At 43.2% G+C, this 7,500-nt stretch overlaps 1 protein-coding gene across 1 annotated transcript in view; it reads right to left on the bottom strand.

Moving 5' to 3' along the window:
* LOC135571852 (neuroligin-3-like) overlaps positions 1-7,500 on the bottom strand; it is a 278,088-nt gene that overhangs the window by 270,577 nt on the left and 11 nt on the right. The window contains exon 1 of the mRNA XM_065019028.1: positions 7,275-7,500. This exon is cut by the window's right edge and continues 11 nt beyond it. The gene's annotated coding sequence lies outside the window, so the exon portion shown is untranslated. The remainder of the gene's footprint in view (positions 1-7,274) is intronic.

The raw sequence follows: 7,500 nt of genomic DNA, 5'->3' as shown, positions 1-7,500 counted from the left end.
TCATGTTGTGGGGGTGCTTTGCTGAAGGAGGGACTGGTGCACTTCACAAAATAGATGGCTTCATGAGGAGGAAAATTATGTGCATATATTGAAGCAACATCCCAAGACATCAGTCAGGAAGTTAAAGCTTGGTCGCAAATGGGTCTTTCAAATGGACAATGACCCCAAGCATACTTCCAAAGTTGTGGCAAAATGGCTGAAGGACAACAAAGTCAAGGTATTGGAGTGGCCATCACAAAGCCCTGACCTCAATCCTATAGAAAATGTGTGGGCAGAACTGAAAAAGCATGTGCGAGCAAGGAGGCCTGCAAACCTGACTCAGTTACACCAGCTCTGTCAGGAGGAATGGGACCAAAATTCACCCAACTTATTGTGGGAAGCTTGTGGAAGGCTACCCGAAACGTTAGACCCAAGTTAATAAATGTAAAGGCAATGTTACCAAATACTAATTGAGTGTATGTAAACTTCTAACCCACTGGGAATGTGATGAAAGAAATAAAAGCTGAAATAAATAATTTTCTCTACTATTATTTTGACATTTCCCATTCTTAAAATAAAGTGATGATCCTAACAACTGACCTAAGACAGGGACTTTTTACTAGGTTTAAATGTCCGAAATTGTGAAAAAAATGATTTAAATGTATTTGGCTAACATGTATGTAATCTTCAACCATAGTTCCTACTCCTGTTCCTGACCAAACCTCAAACCAACGCATGAAGAATGTTTTACAACCAACCTCTGCTTAAGCTGCTATGACAATCTAGCTACATATACATGAACATAATTCATACAAACACACACACACACACATACACACAAACACTCAATCCCCCCACACACAACCAATACATAAGCCACTACTATTCATTTAATCACGTCATTCCATCTCTTGACATGACTAGAGCCTCTAAACAGGAGCCTGGCAGCAGCTTCACCAGGAGCCTCTAAACATGAACCTGGCAGCAGCTTCACCAGGAGCCTCTAAACATGAACCTGGCAGCAGCTTCACCAGGAGCCTCTAAACATGAACCTGGCAGCAGCTTCACCAGGAGCCTCTAAACATGAACCTGGCAGCAGCTTCACCAGGAGCCTCTAAACATGAACCTGGCAGCAGCTTCACCAGGAGCCTCTAAACAGGAGCCTGGCAGCAGCTTCACCAGGAGCCTCTAAACATGAACCTGGCAGCAGCTTCACCAGGAGCCTCTAAACATGAACCTGGCAGCAGCTTCACCAGGAGCCTCTAAACAGGAGCCTGGCAGCAGCTTCACCAGGAGCCTCTAAACATGAACCTGGCAGCAGCTTCACCAGGAGCCTCTAAACATGAACCTGGCAGCAGCTTCACCAGGAGCCTCTAAACAGGAGCCTGGCAGCAGCTTCACCAGGAGCCTCTAAACATGAACCTGGCAGCAGCTTCACCAAGAGCCTCTAAACAGGAGCCTGGCAGCAGCTTCACCAAGAGCCTCTAAACAGGAGCCTGGCAGCAGCTTCACCAGGAGCCTCTAAACAGGAGCCTGGCAGCAGCTTCACCAGGAGCCTCTAAACATGAACCTGGCAGCAGATTCACCAAGAGCCTCTAAACAGGAGCCTGGCAGCAGCTTCACCAAGAGCCTCTAAACAGGAGCCTGGCAGCAGCTTCACCAGGAGCCTCTAAACATTAACCTGGCAGCAGCTTCACCAGGAGCCTCTAAACATTAACCTGGCAGCAGCTTCACCAGGAGCCTCTAAACATGAACCTGGCAGCAGCTTCACCAAGAGCCTCTAAACAGGAGCCTGGCAGCAGCTTTACCAGGAGCCTCTAAACATTAACCTGGCAGCAGCTTCACCAGGAGCCTCTAAACAGGAGCCTGGCAGCAGCTTCTCCAGGAGTCTCTAAACATGAACCTGGCAGCAGCTTCACCAAGAGCCTCTAAACAGGAGCCTGGCAGCAGCTTCACCAGGAGCCTCTAAACAGGAGCCTGGCAGCAGCTTCACCAAGAGCCTCTGAACATGAACCTGGCAGAAGCTTCACCAGGAGCCTCTAAACATGAACCTGGCAGCAGCTTCACCAGGAGCCTCTAAACAGGAGCCTGGCAGCAGCTTCACCAGGAGCCTCTAAACAGGAGCCTGGCAGCAGCTTCACCAGGAGCCTCTAAACAGGAGCCTGGCAGCAGCTTCACCAGGAGCCTCTAAACATGAACCTGGCAGCAGCTTCACCAAGAGCCTCTAAACAGGAGCCTGGCAGCAGCTTCACCAAGAGCCTCTAAACAGGAGCCTGGCAGCATCTTCACCAGGAGCCTCTAAACATTAACCTGGCAGCAGCTTCACCAGGAGCCTCTAAACATTAACCTGGCAGCAGCTTCACCAGGAGCCTCTAAACAGGAGCCTGGCAGCAGCTTCACCAAGAGCCTCTAAACAGGAGCCTGGCAGCAGCTTTACCAGGAGCCTCTGAACATGAACCTGGCAGCAGCTTTACCAGGAGCCTCTGAACATGAACCTGGCAGCAGCTTTACCAGGAGCCTCTGAACATGAACCTGGCAGAAGCTTCACCAGGAGGCTTGGAGGAGACAACCCAGAATCCACTAGTAGCAGTGTGTTGGTAAAATCACTGGGGAAGGCAAGCCCCCCCCAAAATATATGTATATATAACAACCTATGTGTTGTGATAATTGCGTTGTTTGCTCTATAATCTGTTAGTTCATATGCTTTGCCACCCTGATATATACAGTAGACCGAATGCCGGGACAATAAGAAGACACAGTGGCAGAATACATTCAACCACACCTTTGTTTCATCACAAAAACCAGAGAGCAACATCTGTCTAGTGAAGTCCACACAACAGTTACATGACCTACAGCAGGGTCAAGCAAGCTATTGTTGCCCACATATTTCAGACCACTAAACACCTATTGATTTAGAACCACAGAGAGTTAACTCAAGTCGCAGAGAAAACAGGAGCTGCCTCCACTGCTGCAGCACCATTTCAACATCATCAAATCACCAACGCTTAATACAGTGACAACTAAAAGATACCAAAAACTATTTGGTCCAATCAACGTAAGCTAAATATGATTTGGCGGGTCCATGGCTCTGATTTCTGTGTGTGTGTGTGTGTGTGTGTGTGTGTGTGTGTGTGTGTGTGTGTGTGTGTGTGTGTGTGTGTGTGTGTGTGTGTGTGTGTGTGTGTGTGTGTGTGTGTGTGTGTGTGTGTGTGTGTGTGTGTGTGTATGTTCGTGCAAGTATAAAAAAACATGTTGATTCATCTGTAGAGAAACTCCAATGCCGTCCTCCTCTCTTTCATGTTGATGAAACGGTCTATCACTCATTCATACAGGACACACTTTAAGTTTTTGTGGTCCTAGGCTACCTGGCTAAAATGCTTGCTCTCTAGATTAACTTCCTTTCATGGGCAACGTTAGCTAGTTAACATTAGCCTTCTACAGCTAGATACATATTGAACTTCCATCCTCTTCCATCCCAAGGGCACAACAATGTGTGAATTAATGGTTGGATCAGAATCATCGTTATAATTATTGGCCAGTACGGAGAATTAAATTTAAAAAGTCCAAATCCCTATCGCCATCTATGGCTACTTTAGGAAAGGGTCAATTTCAGCTAGACACCGGAGAACAACAACACAAAGAGATGCAACAATTCAATTATTTGATGTTATTTTAAAAATGATCAAGGGCTGGTCAGAGTTCCTGACACACCGTGCAGATCTTATCCTGTCCTTTCTGGGCTTTTGTTTGTTTCTGTTGTTTTTCTGTGCCTTAATCCAAACTGGATACTTTTTCAGACTCCTGAAATATTTCCTCTATACAGCAAAAATGTACCCTTAACATGTGAATGTAATTACGCTCATTAGTAAAGACAGCAAAAATGTACCCTTAACATGTGAATGTAACTACGCTCATTAGTAAAGACAGCAGAAATGTACCCTTAACATGTGAATGTAACTACGCTCATTAGTAAAGACAGCAAAAATGTACCCTTAACATGTGAATGTAACTACGCTCATTAGTAAAGACAGCAGAAATGTACCCTTAACATGTGAATGTAATTACACTCATTAGTAAAGACAGAAAAATGTACCCTTAACATGTGAATGTAACTACGCTCATTAGTAAAGACAGAAAAATGTACCCTTAACATGTGAATGTAATTACGCTCATTAGTAAAGACAGCAAAAATGTACCCTTAATTAACATGTGAATGTAACTACGCTCATTAGTAAAGACAGCAAAAATTTACCCTTAACATGTGAATGTAATTACGCTGATTAGTAAAGACAACAAAAAATAAGCTGTGTATGTATGGTACATGTTCTTTGTGTGTTTTCGAAATAAAAAATTAGTGTAAAAAAATATATAATAATTATTAAGGAAGGCCAAATGCTCAATGGCTTTCCTCGCATTCAATGTTACAATGTCATACTCTTTTTGACCAGATAGCATCAGATAGATGGGCTACACATACTGAGACAGAGGGGCGCTGTTTCGCTCGCTAGGATGCTTTCTCCTGTGAGATACATTCAGCCTCATGCGAATTGAAGGAAAATTATGAAACACATAGCGACAACTTTTGGGGAAAGACTAGCTTCCCAATCATACACTCCATTGTACAAGAGTCTGACTCCACCACTAGTTATACAATGCTGTGAGACACACTATAAACATCTTGTTTTCTTTCAGGATTCCTATCAGTAGGCATGGTAAAGGTGATGACAGGACCCAGTAAGATTCAATAAACATGCAGTGAAGAAGTTATCCTCTCTCTCTCTCTCTCTCTCTCTCTCTCTCTCTCTCTCTCTCTCTCTCTCTCTCTCTCTCTCCTGCTCTCTCTCTCTCTCTCTCTCCTCTCTCTCTCTCTCTCTCTCTCTCTCTCCTGCTCTCTCTCTCTCTCCTGCTCTCTCTCTCTCTCTCTCTCTCTCTCTCTCTCTCTCTCTCTCTCTCTCTCTCTCTCTCTCTCCTGCTCTCTCTCTCTCTCTCTCTCTCTCTCTCTCTCTCTCTCTCTCTCCTCTCTCTCTCTCTCTCTCTCTCTCTCTCTCTCTCTCTCTCCTCTCTCTCTCTCTCTCTCTCTCTCTCTCCTCTCTCTCTCTCTCTCTCTCTCTCCTCTCTCTCTCTCTCTCTCTCTCTCTCTCTCTCTCTCCTGCTCTCTCTCTCTCTCTCTCTCTCTCTCTCTCTCTCTCTCTCTCTCTCTTTCTGTGTGTTGTGTGTGACATAATAAAATACTTAATATAACGTATTTGACTATTATTTGATGACCCCATATATTAATTATTTCATAAAAACTCTTTAACTACAAGCCTTTATATTGCTGTGTCTGTCACATTATTTCTGGCAATGAGTGATGTCATCATAACTGTCTGACTTAAAAACGAACGTGAGCCCTTTTCTCTGACTATGAATAATGTTGTCATCATGACTGGTGCATGGGAGAAAAAAAACAACCCATATTATATTAGTAGGAGAATCGGATTTGAAAGAGCAAGCAACTGGGAAAAGACCCGTTTAGGCTACGGGACAGGAATACGAATGTAGAAGGGGACAGGGAGAATGGAGAAGGGGACAGGGGGAGAATGAACATTAGTAGCATGCCTAATCCATTACATTATACTAAAAGCACACACCGTCAAATCGAAATAGACACAGTACAATATGGTGTCAAAGTTACATGCAAAGGATCATAAAGGAAGGAAATGTATATTGGGAGACAGAACATCAATTAAAACATGTAAGAGGCGTCCAACATCAAAGCTTCTATGCAATAAGGTGGCTAATTGCTCCTTTGCGCTATAGGCTATATTCAAAGGTAAGAATGAGCGGGAATAGGAAGGGGAATTTCTTACAAATGTCTTGGTTTTAGGGGAAACAATTATTCACCGAATCACCATGACAACTCCTTGTCTGTATGTTCTATATCCTCTCCTCTCATCCTCTCTCCCCATTGCAATTCATCTCTCTAAGTTATTTCTTCCTTCATCCCCTAAAAGACTACAATGAAACCATTTTACTCCGCTGCTAAACGTCCGGGAAAATAAAGAAAAACGCAAAGAGAAAACATTCCGGGAAACCAGCCGGTTTGAATGTTAAAAGATGCCAATTTTATAGCCCTACAACTCCATGACAGAAACGCTTTCTCACAGTAAAATAGGTCGTTTTGATTTTCGATATTTCTTCGTCACAAAAAAGAAACCATGAAAATGCATGATTTGAGTAGCCTATAACACGAAACGAGCAGAGCACTAGAGCAAAGCGGCATCGTTTTATTGGGCATATGGAGACGTAGACAGGTGGACTCACATAATAATTTACTAAAAACACTGGAAGGTATATTATCAACTATGTAATAACTGTATAACAACAAAAAAATGTAACTCGATAAAACACTAGCAATGAACAGTAGCCTAGGATAGTAACAACAACATCATACATCCGTGAGTATTATCGTTGATATATCATGATTAACAGGCCCACCTGTAATTATAATACATAAACGTCTCGAAAACAAATAGGGGTATATTTTACGCATGACTTGAATTTGATCGATACAACAACAGCCCAAAAATCTATGAATCCAGTCAGAACTTCTGGAGCATCATATTGGGCAACTGAAATCGGATACAGCAGGTCTGGACACGCGCCCATTTCAACCAGAGAGATTCACTTGCAGTAGCGTTATGCCATTACCAAGAGAAAGACTCCTCTCTCCTCTGGCACCCACATTTATGGCCTTATAATTTTGTGAAGGTTTTGTTATGTGAACATTCAGTAGCCACAGGAGCTTCGCTAGGCCTAGCGCATAGAATTCTCAATCACAGCCGATGGTCAAGCACCCCAGTAACGCAGGGCACGACAGGCAGACCATATCTCAAGTAACAAGTACTCAATTTCACCATCACTAACCGACACCAGAGATATTCAACCATGTGATTTCGTTCCCTGCACAAGAATAAAGGATCCCAATGCATGAGACCAGACTGCCCAACACAAACAGACATTTAACTTTGAGCTCAAATTACACTTAGCTTTCTCTCTATCTTTCTCTCTGTCCTCTACACTCAAATTAAAAGGCACGCGCATCACCGGACACCATGTCCAGTTTCAGCACCGGCTGAATAGAAAACATCAGTGTCTCACTGCAAAGTAAAAGATTCCATGCATATAATCAAATAGGCTACTGAGATGCATTTTATAGCTCCATTAGCAGTAATTTTAGCCAAATGTCACCATGAAAATGTTCTAAGAAAAACAGAATACTAGCTCTTAATATTCAAGTGTTGCCTGTGACTCACCTGCCTTGGAGAGATGCAAATTCCCCCATTCCATTCCCGGTATTTTCTTCAGAAAAAGGCTGGAGACAATATTTCTGTGCACTTTACTTTCAGTTGTAAATAGTCCTTGCAGATATCCTTATAGTGTATTACTTGGATTTGTTTCAGAAATACATTTCCCAACGTAAAGATTTTTCAGCAGTTTCAGTCCGTTCATATTTTCATATTTTTTTCCTCCGTTTTCTCC

Source organism: Oncorhynchus nerka, linkage group LG5 (genome assembly GCF_034236695.1).
Source record: "Oncorhynchus nerka isolate Pitt River linkage group LG5, Oner_Uvic_2.0, whole genome shotgun sequence".
Classification (NCBI taxonomy): Eukaryota; Metazoa; Chordata; class Actinopteri; order Salmoniformes; family Salmonidae; genus Oncorhynchus; species Oncorhynchus nerka.
Note: the sequence above shows the minus strand (reverse complement) of the source record. Positions and strands in the feature narration are given on the sequence as shown.